The sequence below is a fragment of the Pristiophorus japonicus genome, unplaced genomic scaffold, assembly GCF_044704955.1.
Source record: "Pristiophorus japonicus isolate sPriJap1 unplaced genomic scaffold, sPriJap1.hap1 HAP1_SCAFFOLD_332, whole genome shotgun sequence".
Taxonomy (NCBI): Eukaryota; Metazoa; Chordata; class Chondrichthyes; family Pristiophoridae; genus Pristiophorus; species Pristiophorus japonicus.
Window position 1 is genome coordinate 74,307 of NW_027253128.1, and position 20,867 is coordinate 95,173.

The 20,867-nt window shown below is 44.8% G+C and overlaps 2 non-coding genes across 2 annotated transcripts; one reads left to right on the plus strand and one right to left on the minus strand.

The window, feature by feature from the left end:
• Window positions 1–5,465: 5,465 nt before the first annotated feature.
• On the plus strand, window positions 5,466–5,538 carry trnav-cac (transfer RNA valine (anticodon CAC)). Its single transcript has one exon. It is a non-coding gene; the product is annotated as a tRNA-Val (tRNA).
• Window positions 5,539–19,604: 14,066 nt separating this feature from the next.
• trnan-guu (transfer RNA asparagine (anticodon GUU)) lies at window positions 19,605–19,678 on the minus strand. Its single transcript has one exon. It is a non-coding gene; the product is annotated as a tRNA-Asn (tRNA).
• Window positions 19,679–20,867: the final 1,189 nt, after the last annotated feature.

A 20,867-nucleotide genomic window follows, 5' to 3' on the forward strand; every position in this document is an offset into this window, starting at 1 on the left:
TAGACCAATATGTCGAGGAACCAACTAGGGGGGAGGCCATCTTAGACTGGGTGTTGTGTAATGAGAGAGGATTCATTAGCAATCTCGTTGTGCGAGGCTCCTTGGGGAAGAGTGACCATAATATGGTGGAATTCTGCATTAGGATGGAGAATGAAACAGTTAATTCAGAGACCATGGTCCAGAACTTAAAGAAGGGTAACTTTGAAGGTATGAGGCGTGAATTGGCTAGGATAGATTGGCGAATGATACTGAAGGGGTTGACTGTGGATTGGCAATGGCAGACATTTAGAGACCGCATGGATGAACTACAACAATTGTACATTCCTGTCTGGCATAAAAATAAAAAAGGGAAGGTGGCTCAACCGTGGCTATCAAGGGAAATCAGGGATAGCATTAAAGCCAAGGAAGTGGCATACAAATTGGCCAGAAATAGCAGCGAACCCAGGGACTGGGAGAAATTTAGAACTCAGCAGAGGAGGACAAAGGGTTTGATTAGGGCAGGGAAAATGGAGTACGAGAAGAAGCTTGCAGGGAACATTAAGACGGATTGCAAAAGTTTCTATAGATATGTTAGTAAGGTTAGTAAAGACAAACGTAGGTCCCCTGCAGTCAGAATCAGGGGAAGTCATAACGGGGAACAAAGAAATGGCGGACCAATTGAACAAGTACTTTGGTTCTGTATTCACTGAGGAGGACACAAACAACCTTTCGGATATAAAAGGGGTCGGAGGGTCTAGTAAGGAGGAGGAACTGAGGGAAATCCTTATTAGTCGGGAAATTGTGTTGGGGAAATTGATGGGATTGAAGGACGATAAATCCCCAGGGCATGATGGACTGCATCCCAGAGTACTTAAGGAGGTGGCCTTGGAAATAGCGGATGCATTGACAGTCATTTTCCAACATTCCATTGACTCTGGATCAGTTCCTATGGAGTGGAGGGTAGCCAATGTAACCCCACTTTTTAAAAAAGGAGGGAGAGAGAAAACAGGGAATTATAGACCGGTCAGCCTGACATCGGTACTGGGTAAAATGATGGAATCAATTATTAAGGATGTCATAGCAGTGCATTTGGAAAGAGGTAATATGATAGGTCCAAGTCAGCATGGATTTGTGAAAGGGAAATCATGCTTGACAAATCTTCTGGAATTTTTTGAGGATGTTTCCAGCAGAGTGGACAAGGGAGAGTCAGTTGATGTGGCATATTTGGACTTTCAGAAGGCTTTCGACAAGGTCCCACACAAGAGATTAATGTGCAAAGTTAAAGCACATGGGATTGGGGGTAGTGTGCTGACATGGATTGAGAACTGGTTGTCAGACAGGAACAAAGAGTAGGAGTAAATGGGGACATTTCAGAATGGCAGGCAGTGACTAGTGGGGTACCGCAAGGTTCTGTGCTGGGGCCCCAGCTGTTTACACTGTACATTAATGATTTAGACGAGGGGATTAAATGTAGTATCTCCAAATTTTCGGATGACACTAAGTAGGGTGGCAGTGTGAACTGCGAGGAGGATGCTATGAGGCTGCAGCGCGACTTGGATAGGGTGGGTGAGTGGGCAAATGCATGGCACATGAAGCATAATGTGGATAAATGTGAGGTTATCCACTTTGGTGGTAAAAACAGAGAGACAGACTATTATCTGAATGGTGACAGATTAGGAAAAGGAGAGATGCAAAGAGACCTGGGTGTCATGGTACATCAGTCATTGAAGGTTGGCATGCAGGTACAGCAGGCGGTTAAGAAAGCAAATGGCATGTTGGCCTTCATAGCGAGGGGATTTGAGTACAGGGGCAGGGAGATGTTGCTACAATTGTACAGGGCCTTGGTGAGGCCACACCTGGAGTATTGTGTACAGTTTTGGTCTCCTATCCTGAGGAAGGACATTCTTGCTATTGAGGGAGTGCAGCGAAGGTTCACCAGACTGATTCCCGGGACGGCGGGACTGACCTATCAAGAAAGATTGGATCAACTGGGCTTGTATTCACTGGAGTTCAGAAGAATGAGAGGGGACCTCATAGAAACGTTTAAAATTCTGACGGGGTTAGACAGATTAGATGCAGGAAGAATCTTCCCAATGTTGGGGAAGTCCAGAACCAGGGGACACAGTCTAAGGATAAGGGGGAAGCCATTTAGGACCGAGATGAGGAGGAATTTCTTCACCCAGAGTGTGGTGAACCTGTGGAATTCTCTACCACAGAAAGTTGTTGAGGCCAATTCACTAAATATATTCAAAAAGGAGTTAGATGAAGTCCTTACTACTAGGGGAATCAAGGGGTATGGTGAGAAAGCAGGAATGGGGTACTGAAGTTACATGTTCAGCCAGGAACTCATTGAATGGTGGTGCAGGCTAGAAGGGCCGAATGGCCTACTCCTGCACCTATTTTCTATGTTTCTATGTTTCTAAATGTGGAAATGGCTGAGACCATAAACAATTATTTTGCTTCGGGCTTCACAATGGAAGACACAGAAACCATGCAAGAAATTGCTGGCCACAGGAATGTGGGAAGAGAGGACCTTGAAACAATCACTATCACTCGGGGGTAGTGCTGGGCAGGCTAATGGGACTCAATGTAGACAAGTCCCCTGGTCCTGATGAAATGCCAGTATTAAAAGAGATGGCGGAAGTTATAGCAGATGCATTCGTTATAATCTACCAAAATTCTCTGGACTCTGCGGAGGTAGCAGCGGATTGGAAAGCAGCTAATGTAACGCCTCTGTTTAAAAAAGGGGGCAGACAAAAGGCAGATAACTATAGGCTGGTTAGTTTAACATCTGTAGTAGGGAAAATGCTTGAAACTATCATGAAGGAAGAAATAGTGGGACATCAAGATAGGAATAGTGCAATCAAGCAGACGCAGCATGGATTCATGAAGCGGAAATCATGTTTAACTAATTTATTGGAATTCTTTGAGGATATAACGAGCATGTTGGATGTGTACCGATGGATGTGGTGAATTTAGATTTTCAAAAGGCATTCGATAAGGTACCACACAAAAGGTTACTGCAGAAGATAAAGATACGCGGAGTCAGTGGAAATGTATTAGCATGGATAGAGAATTGACTGGCTAACAGAAAGCAGAGAGTCGGGATAAATGGGCCCTTTTCGGGTTGGAAATCGGTGGTTTGTGGTGTGCCACAGGGATCGGTGCTGGGACCACAACTGTTTACAATATACATAGATGACCTGGAAGAGGGGACAGAGTGTAGTGCAACAAAATTTGCAGATGACACAAAGATTAGTGGGAAAGCAGGTTGTGTAGAGGACAGAGAGGCTGCAAAGAGATTTAGATAGGTTAAATGAATGGGCTAAGGTTTGGCAGATGGAATACAATGTCGGAAAGTGTGAGGTCATCAACCTTGGGAAAAAAAACAGTAAAAAGGGAATATTATTTGAATGGGGAGAAATTGCAACATGCTGCGGTGCAGAGGGACCTGGGGATCCTTGTGCATGAGTCCCAAAAAGTTAGTTTGCAGGTGCAACAGGTAATCAGGAAGCCGAATGGAATGTTGGCCTTCATTGCGAGAGGCATGGAGTACAAAAGCAGGGAGGTCCTGCTGCAACTGTATAGGGTATTGGTGAGGCCGCACCTGGAGTACTGCGTGCAGTTTTGGTCACCTTACTTAAGTGAGGATATACTAGCTTTGGAGAGGGTACAGAGACAATTCACTCGGCTGATTCCGGAGATGAGTGGGTTACCTTATGATGATAGATTGAGTAGACTGGGTCTTTACTCGTTGGAGTTCAGAAGGATGAGGGGTGATCTTGTAGAAACATTTAAAATAATGAAAGGGATAGACAAGATAAAGGCAGAGAGATTGTTTCCACTGGTCGGGGAGACTAGAACTTGGGGGCACAGCCTCAAAATACGGGGGAGCCAATTTAAAACCGAGTTGAGAAGGAATTTCCTTCTCCCAGAGGGTTGTGAATCTGTGGAATTCTCTGCCCAAGGAAGCAGTTGTGGCTAGCGCATTGAATGTATTCAAGTCACAGATAGATAGATTTTTAACCAATAAGGGAATTAAGGGTTATGAGGAGCGGGCGGATAAGTGGAGCTGAGTCCACGGCCAGATCAGCCATGATCTTGTTGAATGGCGGAGCAGGCTCGAGGGGCTAGATGGCCGACTCTTGTTCCTAATTCTTCTGTTCTTATGTACCACTATCCCTCAGTAGCCATATTATCATTTCTTTAATTCTGCAAAAGAAAGTTAATGGTTCATTGAACATGATTAAATGAATTCATTTTTTCACATTAGCTGTATGTTGACATTTATTTCGGGCTATTAGTTTGAAAACTGCGTTGTAAATAGTATCTCCCTGACCAAGAATCGAACCTGTGTTGCGGTGGTACAAGGGGTGGATTCAGTGAATCATTTGAATGTGATTTCAAGTGGCGTTTACTGTAGTGTATGTAGGCACCTTGAGTAATGACTCCACAAGGCAGGGTATGATACTTAAACTGTGTAGACCTGTAGTCATTTATTTGAAGCTCCTCGAGTGAGGACACCAAGCTGTGAGCTCCTTTATATACTGGGTTGCAGGTAACCTTTCAGTCTCAAGCAGCAGCACCCTCTGGTGTAGGTAAGGTATGTAGAGTGTAAGAGTCGATTCAGTGTTGCATAGCAGTGTTGCAGACATCACACAGTAAACAGGCATGCATACACAACAGTTACAATCTTTTTCGGTGTGAATCAAGTGAACTGAAAATGACAATAATGTCATGAACTATAATGATGCAGCAGTAAAACGGTCTATCGGTCCCTGGTTGTCGAGTGGTAAGGATTCAATACTCTCAACGTTGTGTCCTGGATTCAATTCCCACCCTGGGAAGTTGTACTTTTAATTCAAAACCTTATAAAAAAAAGAGTTCATTTGTTTTACAGATCTACATGCAAATCATGTATAAAAAATAAGCATCATTGACTTGAACATCATTAATTAATACATAAATTATTTTGTAAATCTTTTACCATTTATTTTGCCATGAGCCTGTGAGGAACTTTTATTCCGATCTCATTGGGTTTAATTGTGGTACAAATTACGAAACGTGGGCTGGGTTAAGGAAAGGTTTATGTAGTGCAGCCGTTATCATGTTCACCTCCCAAATGAAATGTCCCTGGTTTGAGCCTGGGCGCGTGCTTTATTTTAGAATATATTTGCTGTGAAATACATTGAACAAAAGTAGCCCAGGTTCCGTGTCTTATGAGCAATGAACATTTTAAACCAATCTCCTAAAATACAGGGTGAGTAAAGTCAGATTTATGGATTGAGTCGGCACAACTAGAGCTTTCAGATCCAGAAGATTCGGGGGGTGCGTTAATTTGGGAGTTTAACGACTTTGAAAGGAACATTTTTGACTTGTGCAGATTCGGTCAGAGAAATGTTTGTGAAAAGATTTGTTCACAGAAAGGGATTCAGAATTACACCTTCTGGCTTAACACTTCTCTTTGGGCACTAAGTTCAGCAGTGGTTTCTGTAGTGTAGTGGTTATAACGTTCGTCTCACACACGAAACGGCCCCGGTTCGAGCCCGGGCCGAAACATCATTTTAGAATATATTTGCTGTGAAATAAATTGAAAAAAGTACCCCACGTTCCTTGTCTTCTGAGCAATGAACATTTGAAACCAATTTCAAAAATTCAGAGTGTGATTAGTCAGATAGGGTGTAAAATATCATCTATGATGAAAGCTCCTGAAATTATTACAGTTCAGTTATTGAAGTATTGAGTGTAAGTCTGCAAAACAATCCGGGTGGGAATATTGGCCCAAAAATTCCGGTTGGAGGCTTCCCGCGGACAATTCCCTTCCGATCGGTGATGTTTTAATCACCCCACCTCCCACAGAGTTTAATTAATTGCATGTAATTATTTGAAAAAAATTTGAATTAAAAAGTTACTTTCCGAACTCGGGCTCCCTCTGTGAATGCCTAACCACTAAACGAGCAGGATACACATTCAATAATTTAATTCCAGGCGTCATATTTTCTTTGCTGTTTCACAATAACCAGACCTATGCTCCAAAATCTGTCTCACCGTTTCCCCGGTGTCAGTCAGAGAAGCACATGGGACTGAATCAGTGACTTTGCTATTTCAACCTGTCTTCTGAAGCGCCGAACGGTCCCACTCCGACAGGCAATGAAATTTTGGGACGTTAGTGTATCCAGGCTGCGGGTGGCCACCCCGAGCGCAGCAGAGGAGTTTCTGCATTAGTTCTGGGTAGAGGCAGTATTTCCCCTTCTCTCTTCCTCTTGTCTATATCCCTCGGCTTTCTTTTCTGGATTTATTCCCCCGGCCTCATTTTATGTGTTTAAAAGGGAACAAAAGATGAAGTGTGCGACACTCTGGAACAATTTCTCTCACTCAAATATATCTATTTAGTGAAATGAAATAAAGAGCAATTAAAGAATAAGGGAGAAGCCACTGTCGCTCTTTTGACAGGAGAATAAACTCGCCCATGACTGTTCATCCACAGCAAGTTTAAACATAATCTTCCTGCACGGGATCCTTTCACGTGGAAAACAAACGTGATAACGGCTCAATTGCGGAAACTGCTCGGAGGCAGCTGACCAGTGAATGCCTTCTGTGCTGATCGGGAATGTGTTGGCTCACCTTAAACAACTTCTGTCCCTCACTGACAGCTGTCAATCCTTCTCCTCCGCTGCCCTTTACACAAACATGTCACTGATCCCCACCCACTATCCCACATCCCCATCGTGCTATCTTCCATGTTAGCACAGTGGGGCCGCGGAGACACCTCCTCTCTCCCCGCGGTTAGTGAACTCAGTCAGTCTGTAAAATTAAAGGGGAACAAGTGTCCCGCAAAGGACACGGGAAAGAAGAGAGTCTGTAACCTGGGTTTAATTGTTTGTCAAAGGCTACCCGTCCTATTGTGTATTTCCAGCAGTTTCCTACTTTCACAGGTGGAGATACCAGGGCTGGACCATGCTCCTAAAATACAATGAGGTCAGGATAAATGTTCCTCACATACTCAGGGCAAATTAAATGATTGAAGTTCTACAATGGATTAATTAATGATGTTTAAATCAATGAATCTTTTTTTCCACATGAGATGCATGTAACTCTTTCTTCTAAGGTTTTAATTTTGATGGAAATGCAATTTCCCTGGCCGGAAATCGACCCAGGGCCGCGGTGGTGAGAGCGCCGAATCCTAATCACTGGACCACCAGGGAACGCTGCATTGCTGCATCGCTGCATCGTAATGCTTGATGTCATTATTGTCCTTTTCAATCCACTTGTTTCACACCGAAACACATCGTAACCTTGAGCTGAATTTAACGTCACGTGATTCTTTGAAATCACCATTAAATGATTAGGTAAAACCACTCCTTCTGCCACCGAAAAACAGCTTCGATTCCAGGTCAGGGCGGTAACTTCTGTAACAGCTTTTTTCAATTCAAAACCTTATAAAATTGACGACATGCAGCTAATATGAAAAAATAAGAATTCATTTAATCACCGTTAAATAACCGATAACATTTTCAGGATGAAATAAATAATAATATAGTTACTGAGGGACAGTAGTATCTTTAGTCATTCATTTTCTCTTTACATGTGCTGAATTTTTATCCCTATCTCATTTACATGCTGTATGATAAATTATAAGTGTTTATGACTCAGTTGTAAAACCATTGATTGTGTGTGTCTATTCTTGATAGGAGGAGCACTTGAGACCGAAGTTCCAGTTCGATATATGCATCAATAGAATCAATTTTCACCAGTTCTTTTAAACCCAATAACATAATTTATTTTGATTGGACTGGATGGAGGAACATGATCCATGTAACAAATTGTTATCGTTTTACTTGTGCTGAATGCTCATAAAAGTATTGGAGTGGGAACTCACTGGATAACAGCCAAGCTTGCAATGTTTGCGGAATATATTTGTGCAGCCAAAATGCACAATGACAACCCGGAATTGTGCGGCACCGAATCCTCGGGGAAAAACATTAAAAGGCTTCGCCCGGAGATGGGTTTGGATTACCCACCTTTCAGTTACCAGCCGAATGCGCTAAACCATTGCGCCACAGATACACACTGCAAGACATGCAAAACCAGGGTGTCAGTCAGTTAAAGCTTCAGATTGCTCCGACCGGGATGGAACTTATCCACTCTCAGTTGTACTTTTCCCAAATAAAGGGTGGTGCATTCATTGTGGATGTGTGGAAGCAGTCTGGTCCCGCACACTGCAGACACTTCCATGTTACTACCAACCAGCTCTCCCACAACCGGTGTGATCGACCTTCCAGCCTTCCGGTGCCTTGTCTGTGACGAAGTATGTTTCAAATGTTTTGGAATAGTTGGTTCCATGGTGTAATGGTGAGCCCTCTTGACTTTAAATCTACTGATTTGAGTTCAAATCTCAGTGAAACCTAAATTCTTGTTGTCCCATATCGAAATCTCGACCTCCGAAAAGAATGACTCCGACACTTACAGCTCCGGTAGAAGTTTCCTTTTTAATTTACTTGCTCGCAAGGGGTAGGTTTCACTCAGTCAAGGGCTATGTGAACACCTCCGAAATGGTTCAGTTTAACAAGATATTTATACAGTAAAACCAAAGTTCTGGCCTCTCCCTGTGTATTGCTGTCTCACAGTCAGTGAATACAGATAAAGAGTTAATTACTATATCCTGGTCCTGACATGGTTTACAGATATTTCCTTTTGTCAGGGTAATCAGGAAGCCAACCGGCCATTACTCCATGAGTCATAGGTAATGGGCTATCACCTGCCTTGTATTGTGTCAGGATTGTTTCAATTTCCTGGTCAGTTTATCTGTTTGCATCAAATGGATGAGGTATCGGAAAGAGATAATGGCTAGAAGATAAGGGTGGGGTGACATGGAACTCCTGTAGTGTAGACAATAGGAGAGCACCATGGGGGGGTTACTTGTCTCAGCATGACTTGTCTCCTAGCTGTCTGATGGCCATCAGCCATCTCACTGCAGGTTTAGCTGTTTATGCAAGCTGACTGCTAAAATGCAGAAAGATCTGGAAGGGCCAGGACTCCATTTTAATCAAAAGGCACACAAATACCGTATGGTATCAGCTTAGATAAAAATACTTTCCACATTCCCCCATTTTGTCCTTCACAAGGACAACTCAATCCATTCTGATCTTGTACAGTCTCTCCATTTCCATTTCCACACAAGAGCCTTCAGCAGTTGTTGCTACCATATCTCTAGCCGTGGTCTCGGTAGGTAACATAGTTTCTCCCACCCTGGCACAGCAACACTTAACGATGACAAATAATAGATACAGGGCGAAGACTATCAGCAGGAATATGATCATACCCTGTACCACATATTTCCCCTGGGCTCCCAACCATCCTGATGTTTTCAGCTAGACTGCCGATATCTTCTGATTTATCTGGGATATACGTACAGCATTCTTCACCTATTAATGCGCATGTTCCTCCCTCCTTGGCTAGGAGATAATATAAGGCCATACGATTTTGGAGAGCCACTGTTCGAATAGCTACCATTTCGTCATTTATCCCTTCAAAGGCTTGGGAAGTTGCGTTGTCTGCTGAGTCTACTAAGTTAGCCAGTTCCCGTAACTGCCATTCGGTCGATGCTATTCCATAGGGTGGCACCATTACCTTGAATATTCCGTTTAGCCACGTCAAATCCCGTTTAAATCTGTGGCTTCCATAGGCCTCCCTTCGAGTCCTGACTGATCTGATAAGGGGTACCACATATCCTAAGTAACAGGACTCTGTCCAGTTGGCTGGTAACCATGGGTAGGCTTTATGGCCACAAATAAAGTAGGTGCAATTATAGGACGTCAGCTCCTGGTCCTTTCGCACTGTCCCTACTCGAGTGGTCTCACCTTCCCACCCTTTACCTGGGGCTTTGTTGTGGACCGTTGTCCAGCCAACGGTTGCTATCTTTCTCTCAGTGGGATTAGTTGTGGCTTGCCATTTAATTATTTGGGAACACTTGCTGCGTCCCATTTCTGGTCCTTTAGTTTCATTACTCACTAGGCATATTATACCTTCAGGATTTCCTATTCTGGGAGTAATGATTAGGAAGGGAGGCTGATGGTTATTATCATAATTGGGCTGGTACCATCCCTGGAAGGCTGTAAGTTTATACTCTGCCGACCTCCATTCTGTTTGCTCCTTCGTTTCTGGCCACTTAGTTAGTTTTGTCCTGTTTTGCACTGTCAACCATTCTACCATTTCTGATTCGTTAAAGGGGACAGATCTCAGGGGAATACCCCCCCTGGAGTGGACAGATACATGGGAACATATCCAACAACTCGACAAGTTTCTTTCTTGAGCATACCTATGACTCAGAGCCATAAATACGTTTACGTGCAATTCCCTTCAGTGGCGGGTCTGCACCCCTGGTGTAATCAATAATGTGAAGTAAAACCCTGTCAAGCCCAGCACCATCAGTCCCCATAGTCCATACAGTTCCTTATTCAGTCTTCCTTTTTCTGTTCCTCTGATTCCTTCGTCCCTTCCTCCTGGTCGGGTGCCCGTTTGCAATGGGATGCGTGGATCCATGTTGGTCTTTCCTTTACCTTGATTGCAGTATTGGTCGCCAGCAAGACCTGGTATGGTCCTTCGAATCTTGGCTGTAGACTGCTTTTTCTTTTAAAAGTCTTGATGTAAACGAATTCCCCTGGCTCCAGGTTATGACACTTCCCTTCCGCTGGCTTGACTTGGGCTTCCTTTACTTGTGAATGAAAGCTGGAAATACATTTGGTTAGTGTACAATAATTCAACATATTTTCCTCCATTTTGTGGATGTCCATCTGTTTTGCAGTAAATGGTGCTGTAAAAGGTAGTCGTTGGGGACGTCCCATAACTATCTCATGCGGTGACAGGCCTGTTGTTCTGTTGGTTGCAGATCGCATTACCATCAAAGCTAAGGGCAGCAGTTCTGTCCATTTCAGTCCAGTGTCATTGCATAGTATTGCCAGCTTATTTTTAATCATTCCATTATATCTTTCAACAAGTCCAGCTGATTGTGTATGATAACTGCAATGAAAACGTTGATTAATCTGTAAAGCTTTACACATTTCTCTTATAACAGTTCCCGTGAAATGTGACCCGTTATCACTGGAAAGCTTAGCAGGGATTCCGAAGCGCGGTACAATTTCTTTTAACAAACATTTAGCAACAGTAGTGGCATCGGCCTTTTTACATGGAAAGGCTTCAATCCATCTAGAGAACACATCTACAATAACTAATACATACTTGAATCCCATACACATAGGTAATTCAATAAAATCCATTTGTAAATGTACAAAAGGTCCGACTGGATTTGGGTGGGAGGCAGATTCTACTTTTTCCGTCTTACCCGGATTCATTGTCTGACAGGTAACACAATTTTCACAGATTTGTTTTGCAATTGCCGAAATATCTGGTGCATACCAAGTTGCCAAAATATAATCTGCCAATCCCCCTTTGCCTGCATGCGTGAATGTATGAACACATCGGGCAATCCATGGAAGTAAGGATCGAGGGGCCACCACGCGGCCGTCATGGTGAACCCATATTCCTTCTGGATTTTTATAACATTGATCCTTCGTCCAGGTCACCACCTCCTCCGTACTGCCCTGTGTCTGAAAGGCCAGCACGTCATTAACAGTGGGTGGCGGCTCTGAGCAATTATTTTTCCTTAGTGGGAACAATGACACCTGCATCCCCCCTTTCGACAGAGCTGCTGACTTAGCTGCATTATCAGCTCTGGCATTCCCAAGTGCCACCTCATTCGACTGGCCTGTATGTGCTTGGCATTTGATAATGGCAAGTTTCAAAGGGCATTGATTGGCTCGCAGGAGATTTTCCACTTGTTCTGCATTTTTGATTGTCTGAGCCTGTTGCATAGCATAATAAGCTGTTGCCAACGAAGGAAGACATCCTGGTAGTCCGCGTGCCACTGGGTCTAGTTGGGTACTGAAATACGCTACCGGTCGCTGCCTGTCCCCATGTAACTGAGTCAAAACAGATTGTGCAAAACCCGACTTGTGATGCACAAATAAGTTGAATAGCTTAGTGTAATCTGGTAATCCCAAGGCGGGTGCTGAAGTGAGGGACTGTTTAAGGTTCTGAAAAGCATTCCGGGATACCTCATTCCAAATCAACTTCTCTGGTAGTGCGGGCATGGACATGTCTAACAGTGGTCTAACAATCTCAGAATAACTCATAACCCATTGCCGGCAGTATCCTGTCATACCGAGGAGGTGTTTCATTTCTCTCTTGGTTACTGGTAGTGGGGCAGAGCAGATTGCTTTTACTCAGTCTTGTGTCAATTGTCTCGTATCCCTGACCAATTCGTGCCCTTGATACCGAACCTTTTCTGAGACAAATTGTAACTTTGCCTTTGACATCTTGTGTCCTTTCGAGGCCAGAGCTTTTAATAACACAAGGGAGTCCGTTTCGCAGGTCAATTTGGAGGGTGAGGCAAGCAATAAGTCGTCAACATACTGCACAAGTGTAGAACCTGCTGGTAAAATTACATCTTCCAGATCCCTCTTTAGGCATTGTGAGAATATGGTAGGGCTCTCGGTAAATCCCTGCGGGAGTCTTGTCCACGTATATTGGCGTCCTTTATACGTGAAGGCAAACAGGAATTGGGACTCTGGGTGAATGGGTATTGAGAAAAATGCTGAACACAGATCAACTACTGTGTAATACGTTGATGATGCCGGAATACTGGCAAGTATAATTGCCGGGTTGGGTACCACTGGATAAGTTGGGAATACCGAATGATTCACGGCTCGTAGGTCTTGGACAAATCTCCATTTGTCACTATTGGGCTTCTGCACCGGAAAGATCGGTGTGTTACATGGACTTCTAGTTGGAACGATTACTCCCTGGGCCAGCAGGGACTTAATGACTGGCTCAATACATTGTTCTGCGGCTGGGGACAAGGGGTATTGAGGCTTCTTGGGGAGCGGGGCGGTTGAATTGATCGCTACCTTATAGGGTTGTGCGGTGAGCATCCTTCCTACTTCATTAGCGTGTGTAGACCATAGTTGTTCTGGAACTTTAGCAAGAAGCTCTGCTGTGCTTTGTCGTACTGGGAAGCTAGTGGCTGAGAGCATCCTTTCTTCTAAGACAGCATCGAAGTATATTTTCCCATTCAACTTGACCGAATAGCCTCCCCCCCTTTCATGTTGCCCCAAAGTTCCATTACGTGTGTGCCATTCCTCTTGTACTGGGGATCCTTGCATTCTTTTAACCATTCGTCCGAAATCCTGGGGTTTATGTGTGCCTGCAACCGCAAGGGTGAAGTGTGGAACGCTCCCTTTAACCGTAAACAAGCTCTGACTGTGGGAGGATAATTCAACCCCTGCCGCTATCCCTTCGGGTCCGATAAAGATTTTTTCGATCATCAATTGATGTTTCTGGTGCAGGAATGGTTGATAAAAGATTTGTGCTGTAGCGTCTGATCCCGTGTTGTCACAATATGCTGTGCAGTGTAATGTTTCGTACCACTTGCCCAAGGTTTGAGATTTGAGGTAGTCTGTGATTAACCTTGTTACACACCAATATGAACCAACCAAATAGGATAGGGTTTTGCTTAGTGTGGGGTCCAAATTTTCCCAGGCATACAATATGGGAGTTGTGGGTTGAAGTAGTGGATATGCGCCACATTTATCTATGGGGACTCGAACCTCCATACCAGCTGGGGAACAGAGGATCGTGGCATTCATTTTACATAACAGGTCACGTCCACACAGATTCACTGGACCCTCCTTAGACAGTAGGAATGAATGACTATCTTCGTAATCCTCTAATTGTACATTGATAGGGTTGGAGAAAAACATTTGCTGTGCATGTCCAGATAGTCCAATCACTGAGGTTTGATTAGTGGAAGTGGGAATTCCCCTCGTATCCTCCCTTGAAAGGACCGAATAGGTGGCACCAGTATCCACTAGGAATGGGACATCCTTTACTTGTATTCGTATTTTTACTTCAGGTTCTCCTATGGCATTTAACGAAACGACGGGTAGCTGTTTGTTCGCAGCACTCGGGTCTGGGATTGGGCGTCATTGATCATTATACGGGCAATTTGGTGGTTGGCCGAATTGCTTTTGATTCTGTGATCCAAATGGATCTTGCACAGAGAAATTAGTCTGAGGTCTAGCATGTACCTGGACTTGGGTCGCATACGGGTTGGGTTCTGAAGGGGGAGGGTGTGCTCTATTACCTGCCTGTTGAGTCCAATCATGATTTGGTTGTTGCTGTTTTGCCCGGCAAGTTCTAGCCCAGTGTCCAATCTGACCACAATTGTGACAGGTATCATATTGTTCCTGCCCTGTACCTCCTCTCCCTCTTCCCCTGTAATATCCTCCTCTGGCTCGCCCTCTTCCTCTACCCTGGGGGGGTGGCGTAGGACGGTGTCACCGGGGTGGGTGTTATTGGAGCTGCTTGTCCTACAAACATGGCGACCTTGCTTCGAGATTCTCTATTTCGCTCTTGTATGTCCTTTAACATAGATACAACCTTGGACAGCGATTCCTGTCGCCATCCGAGACAAACTAGTTTAAAGGGATCTCTGAGTTCGGGCCTTAGCCCCTAAACCACGGCGCTGATCATAGGAGCTTCTACCTCCTCCATTTTCATGCCTGAACATTGGTTCATGATCTCTCGCACTCTTTCTACATAATCCTCAACATCCTCCTCCTTTCTTTGTGTAGTTTCCATAATTTTGGACCAATTCACTTTTTTTTCCCTCTTCCACCTGGGTCTCTGTCTATAAGGCATTCTTCTAGACAGGTTATTCTCTCTAAATTGAATGAACCATCGGGTGGAAATGGCCTGTTTTCACCCTTAGTCCATTTTACCCATTCTCTTAGGTGGTCAATTGAAGACTGACCACAATTCTGGAGCATGACATAGGCTGGTGTGCCTTTTGTGGTGTTTTAACTTGCTCCGGCACCTATTCTGGATGATTTAAGATTTTCCACTGTTTCTGATCTCACAATCCTTTCGGCCAACCAAGTTCTCTACGCCCACTTCTCCTGGCCGTTACGTGGCCTGAAAAGGCTCTTAATTCGGGCTTAGTCTGGGTGTGTGAGATATGTTGGCACGAACCAATCGTAGTTGATCAATCAGTCACTGTTTCTTTCTTAATCAATCCTTGTGTTTTTTTTTTCGAATCACAACTTTCCCGAGTGACTCTTACCGTTTCTCTAATGGCAATGACTCATAAAGGTATTGCACCCAACAGTAATACAAGGACAACAAACAATATTCCCGTGAGTACACAAATCATAACCTCTAAACAAATTCTCAGTCTGCGTTGTTCGCCACTACAGACCGAGTCCATAACTTATCCTAATAACAGCTGATAAAACTTAAGGTTCCGTACCCAAACTCTTTGATCGATTGCGCTCTTTTTTTTATCGTCTTATCACGTAAGAACCCCTTCCGAATTAAAAACAATAAAAATCTTATCACATGAGAACCTTCGATCGATTAGCGCTTTCTTTTTTCTTTTTTTTTAATAGTCTTATCACATAAGAACCCCTTCCGAATTAAAAACAATAAAAATCTTATCACATAAGCACCTGGAACCCTTTTCGATCGACGAGCGCTCCCTTACCTACTGAAACCTTCCCCGGGCAGTCTCGAGGTTTTTTTTCAGAACCTGCTCTCTTCTGCTGGCGAGCTGAGAAAGAAATGGTTATAAAAAAAATACCTTTAACTTTTAAATGCCGAGTCTTGTAGATGCAGTACCTCAGCTGTGGACAACAGATTGCATCTGCGATTCAACAGTGAAGAAACCTCTTGTGAGCAAAGGCTCACCTTGTTTGGCCACCGAAGCCTTTCACTGGAGAGGCACTATGCCTGTATCCGTTTCACTCACAGGACAGAGAGTATGCATCTCGGTGGAACCACCAATAACTGTCGAAATCTCGACCTCCGAAAAGAATGACTCCGACACTTACAGCTCCGGTCGAAGTTTCCTTTTTAATTTACTTGCTCGCAAGGAGTAGGTTTCACTCAGTCAAGGGCTAAATGAACACCTCCGAAATGGTTCAGTTTAACAAGATATTTACACAGTAAAACCAAAGTTCTGGCCTCTCCCTGTGTATTGCTCTGTCTCACAGTCAGTGAATACAGATAAAGAGTTAATTGCTATATCCTGGTCCTGACATGATGTCCAGATATTTCCTTTTGTCAGGGTTATCAGAAAGCCAAACGGCCATTACTCCATGAGTCATAGGTAATGGGCTATCACCTGTCTTGTATTGTGTCAGGATTGTTTCAATTTCCTGGTCAGTTTATCTGTTTGCATCAAATGGATGAGGTAAAGGAAAGAGATAATGGAAAGAAGATAAGGGTGGGGTGACATGGAACTCCTGTAGTGTAGACAATAGGAGAGCACCATGGGGGTTACTTGTCTCAGCATGACTTGTCTCCTAGCTGTCTGATGGCCATCAGCCATCTCACAGCAGGTTTAGCTGTTTATGCAAGCTGAGTGCTAAAATGCAGAAAGTTCTGGAAGGGCCAGGACTCCATTTTAATCAAAAGGCACACAAATACCGTATGGTATCAGCTTAGATAAAAATACTTTCCACAAGACCAGTACCCGCTACCGAGAGTGGAGGACCTCTTTGCGATGCTATCCGGTGGCAAACTTTTTTCAAAATTGGACGTGACCTCAGCTTACATGACCCAGGAGCTGGCGAGAGAGTTGAAGAAGCTGACCACCATCACGACACACAAGGGGTTGTTTGAGTACAACAGATGTCCGTTCGGGATTCGCTCGGCCGCCGCGATCTTCCAACGAAATATGGAAAGCCTCCTCAATTCGATTCCAGGGACGGTGGTTTTTCCGGATGACATCCTCATCACGGGTTACGAGACTGAAGAACACCTCCACAACCTGGAGGAGGTGCTACGCAGACTGGACCGGGTAGGGCTGCGACTGAAAAAGGCGAAGTGCATCTTCCTAGCTCCAGAGGTAGAATTCCTGGGGATGAGGCTAGGAGTAGACGGGATGAGCCCCACTGCGTCCAAGACAGAAGCGATCCAGAGAGCACCCAGACCCCGTAACACGACGGAGCTGCGTTTGTTCCTGGGGCTCCCGAACTATTTGGTAACTTTCTTCCCAAATTGAGCACGCTGCTAGAGCCGCTCCAAGTGCCCCTAAGCAAAGGTCGCGAATGGGTCTGGGGGGACAGCCAGGAAAGGGCTTTTAATAGAGCACACAATTTGTTATGTTCCAACAATCTGTTAACGCGATATGACCCATGTAAGAAACTTGTGTTAACGTGCGATGCGTCGTCCTATGGTGTCGGGTGTGTGTTGCAGCAGGTCAATGCCAAGGATCAGTTACAGCCGGTAGCTTATGCCTCCAGAAGACTGTCCCAGGCAGAAAGGGGCTACGGGATGATAGAAAAGGAGGTGCTCGCATGTGTATATTCGGTAAAGAAAATATACCAGTACCTGTTTGGCAGGAAATTTGAGCTGGAGACAGTTCACAAACCCCTAACGTCCCTTTTGGCCGACAACAAGGCCATAAATGCAAACGCATCGGTCCGCATACAGAGGTGGGCACTCACGTCAGCCACCTATGACTACACAATTCGCCATAGACCGGGCACTGAAAACTGCGCCGATGCACTCAGCAGGCCCCACTAGCCACCACTGAGGGGGCTACCGAGCATGCCGCTGAGATGGTCATGGCTGTTGAAGCTTTCGGAAGCGAAGGCTCACCCGTGACAGCCAGTCAGATTAAAGTCTGGACAAATAGAGACGCGCTATTGTCTCTAGTCAAGAAATGTGTCCTGAATGGGGACTGGGCAGCCACGTACAGGGCATGCCCTGAGGAATTTAAACCATTTCACAGGGGCAGGGATGAATTCTCGATTCAGGCCGATTGCCTACTGTGGGGAAACCGCGTAGTCATGCCCCAGATGGGCAGAGAGGTGTTCATCAGAGAACTCCACAATGAGCATCCGGGCATTGTCATGATGAAGACAATTGCCAGGTCACACGTTTGGTGGCCAGGGGTAGGTGCAGATCTGGAAGTTTGTGTTCGCAGGTGCAACACGTGTGCCCAGCTGGGCAATGCGCCCAGGGAAGCCCCCCTTAGCCACTGGCCATGGCCTGCCAAGCCTTGGTCACGCATCCATGATGACTACGCAGGTCCTTTCATCGGAAAAATGTTTTTGGTTGTAGTAGACGCCCACTCCAAATGGATCGAGTGTGACATTTTAAATTCAAGCACATCCTCTGCCACGGTAGAAAGTCTACGGGCAATGTTCGCCGCCCACGGTCTACCGGACATCTTGGTCAGCGACAATGGCCCGTGCTTCACAAGCACTGAATTCCAGGACTTCATGGCAGGCAATGGAATTAACCATGTCAGAAAGGCACCGTTCAAGCCAGCCTCAAACGGCCAGGCAGAACGAAAAGTGCAGATAATGAAACATGGGATGCTCAGAATCCAAGGGGTTTCCCTACAAAGTCACTTATCACGCCTCCTGTTGGCCAATAGATCTCGACCACACTCGCTCACAGGGGTTCCACCCGCAGGGCTGCTAATGATAAGGATGCTCAAAACCCGTTATCCCTTATACACCCCACCATGAAAGAAATTGTTGAGAGCAGGCGCCAATCACAATATAACTACCATGACAGGAATGCGAGAGCACGATATATTGGTGTAAACGACCCTGTTGTTGTCCACAACTACACTGCAGGGCGTAAATGGCTCGCAGGCACTGTGATTGCCAAAGAGGGCAATAGGATTCTGGTAGTTAAACTTACCAATGGACAAAACATGATATAGAGTTCACTCCAGCACAGGTGACCGAACACCGGAACCAAAGGGAGGAGAGCCCAGTCACTGTGGGCAGTCCGGATAGGCCTGAGGCACCGCAAACAGCAGACACACAGGCCAGCTCCCAGCAACCGGAGCCCCAGCTCAGGTGCTCTACAAGAGAGCGTAAACCACCAGAGAGACTCAACCTGTGATCCCAAAAAGACTTTGGGGTAGGAGGTGATGTCATGTATTCAACCAGCATTGTAACCCATTTTTAAATTCAAAACCTTATAAAATTGACGACTTGCAGCCAACGTGCAAAAGTAAGAATTCTTTTAATCACCGTTAATTAGCCGATAACCTTCTTCAGAATGAAAGAAATAATAATATAATTACTGAGGAACAGTGGTATCCTCAATCATTCATTTTCTCTTTACATGTGATGAAGTTTTATCCCTATCTCATTTACACGCTGTATGAGAATGGTTTAAAATTGAAAGTGTTTATGACTCAGTTGTAAAACCATTGATTGTGTGTGTGTCTATACTTGATAGGAGGAGCACTTGAGACCGAAGTTCCAGTTCTATATATGTACCAATAGAATCAATTTCCACCAGTTTCTTTAAACCCAATAACACAATTCATTTCCAATGGGCTGGATGGAGGAACATGATCCATGTAAAATTTTTTTTATCGTTTTACTTGAACTGAATGCTCATAAAATATTGGAGTGGTAACTAACTGGATAACAGCACAGCTGGCAACATTTGTGGGATAGATTCGTGCAGCCAAAACGCACAATGAAAAACGGGTGCTGTGCTGCACCGAATACTCCAGGAAAAACAGTTAAAGGCTTCGTCCCTGGGTGGGCTCGAACCACCAACCTTTCGGTTAACAGCCTACCGCGCTAACCCATTGCGCCACAGAGACTGATGGATACATAAGGTGCAAAACAACCCAAACCAGGGGGTCAGTCAGTTAAAGCTTCAGATTGCTCTGACCAGAATGGAACTTGTCCACTCTCAGTTGTACTTTTCCCAAATAAATGGAGGGACATTTATTGTGGATGCGTGGAAGCAGTCTGGTTCCGCACACTGCAGACACTTCCATGTCACCACCAACTAGCTCTCCCACAACCGGTGTGATCTACCTTCCAGCCTTCCGGTGCCTTGTCTGTGACAAAGTATTCTGATTGTCCCGAAACCGGTATTAGGTTTGAATTCCTTTTCAGCTCCTGACTGCGGATATTCCTGTGATTAAAGGGGAACTAAATGCTTCCGGGGACAGTTGGATTCACCCTTTCTTTGCTTGGTGAAATTTAAATGATTGAAAGCGACACACATCAACCCCAAACCTCCCGTGAGATGAAAGCCCAGTTGCTGTTTCAAGTTTGAATGCAGGTACAAGCAGAACTTATTCAAAGATAGTCCAAGTCCCTGAGGCACCTGATTATTTGCACCGAACTCCTTCGCAAAGAGTTGAGGTTCATGTTTGGTGATCTGGGCACATCTTTCCCCAAACTACAACACTTCAAACATAACTCAATAGTTGTAAAGCGCTTTGGGGCATCATGAGTTCCTGAAAGGCGCTGCAGATATGCAAGTCCATCTTTGCAAAAGTTCGATGCAATTTCAAAATATGCGAGCAATATCAGGGCTCCTCTGGGACCCCTCATAAATTTCAATGAACAACTCCGAAGGGAAATCACAGCCTGAGACCAACGAGCCAACTGTTTGACAAACGTGAAGATAAGGTGTAACCATGATCAAAGCATTTTTTTGTGTCGCTATTCAGAACATAAGAACTTAAGAACTAGGAGTAGGAGGAGGCCATATGGCCCCTCGAGCCTGCTCCGCCATTTAATATGATCATGGCTGATCCGATCATGGACTCAGATCCACATCCCTGCCCGTTCCCCATAAGCCTTATTCCCTTATCAGTGAAGAAGCTACCTCTGTCTTAAATTTATTTAATGTCGTGGCTTTCTCAGCTCTCTGAGGCAGTGAGTTCGGCAGATTTACAACCCTCTGAGAGAAGAAATTCCTCCTCATCACAGATTTAAATGGGCGGCCCCTTATTCTGAGATTATGCCCCCTAGTTCTAGTCTCCCCTATCAGTG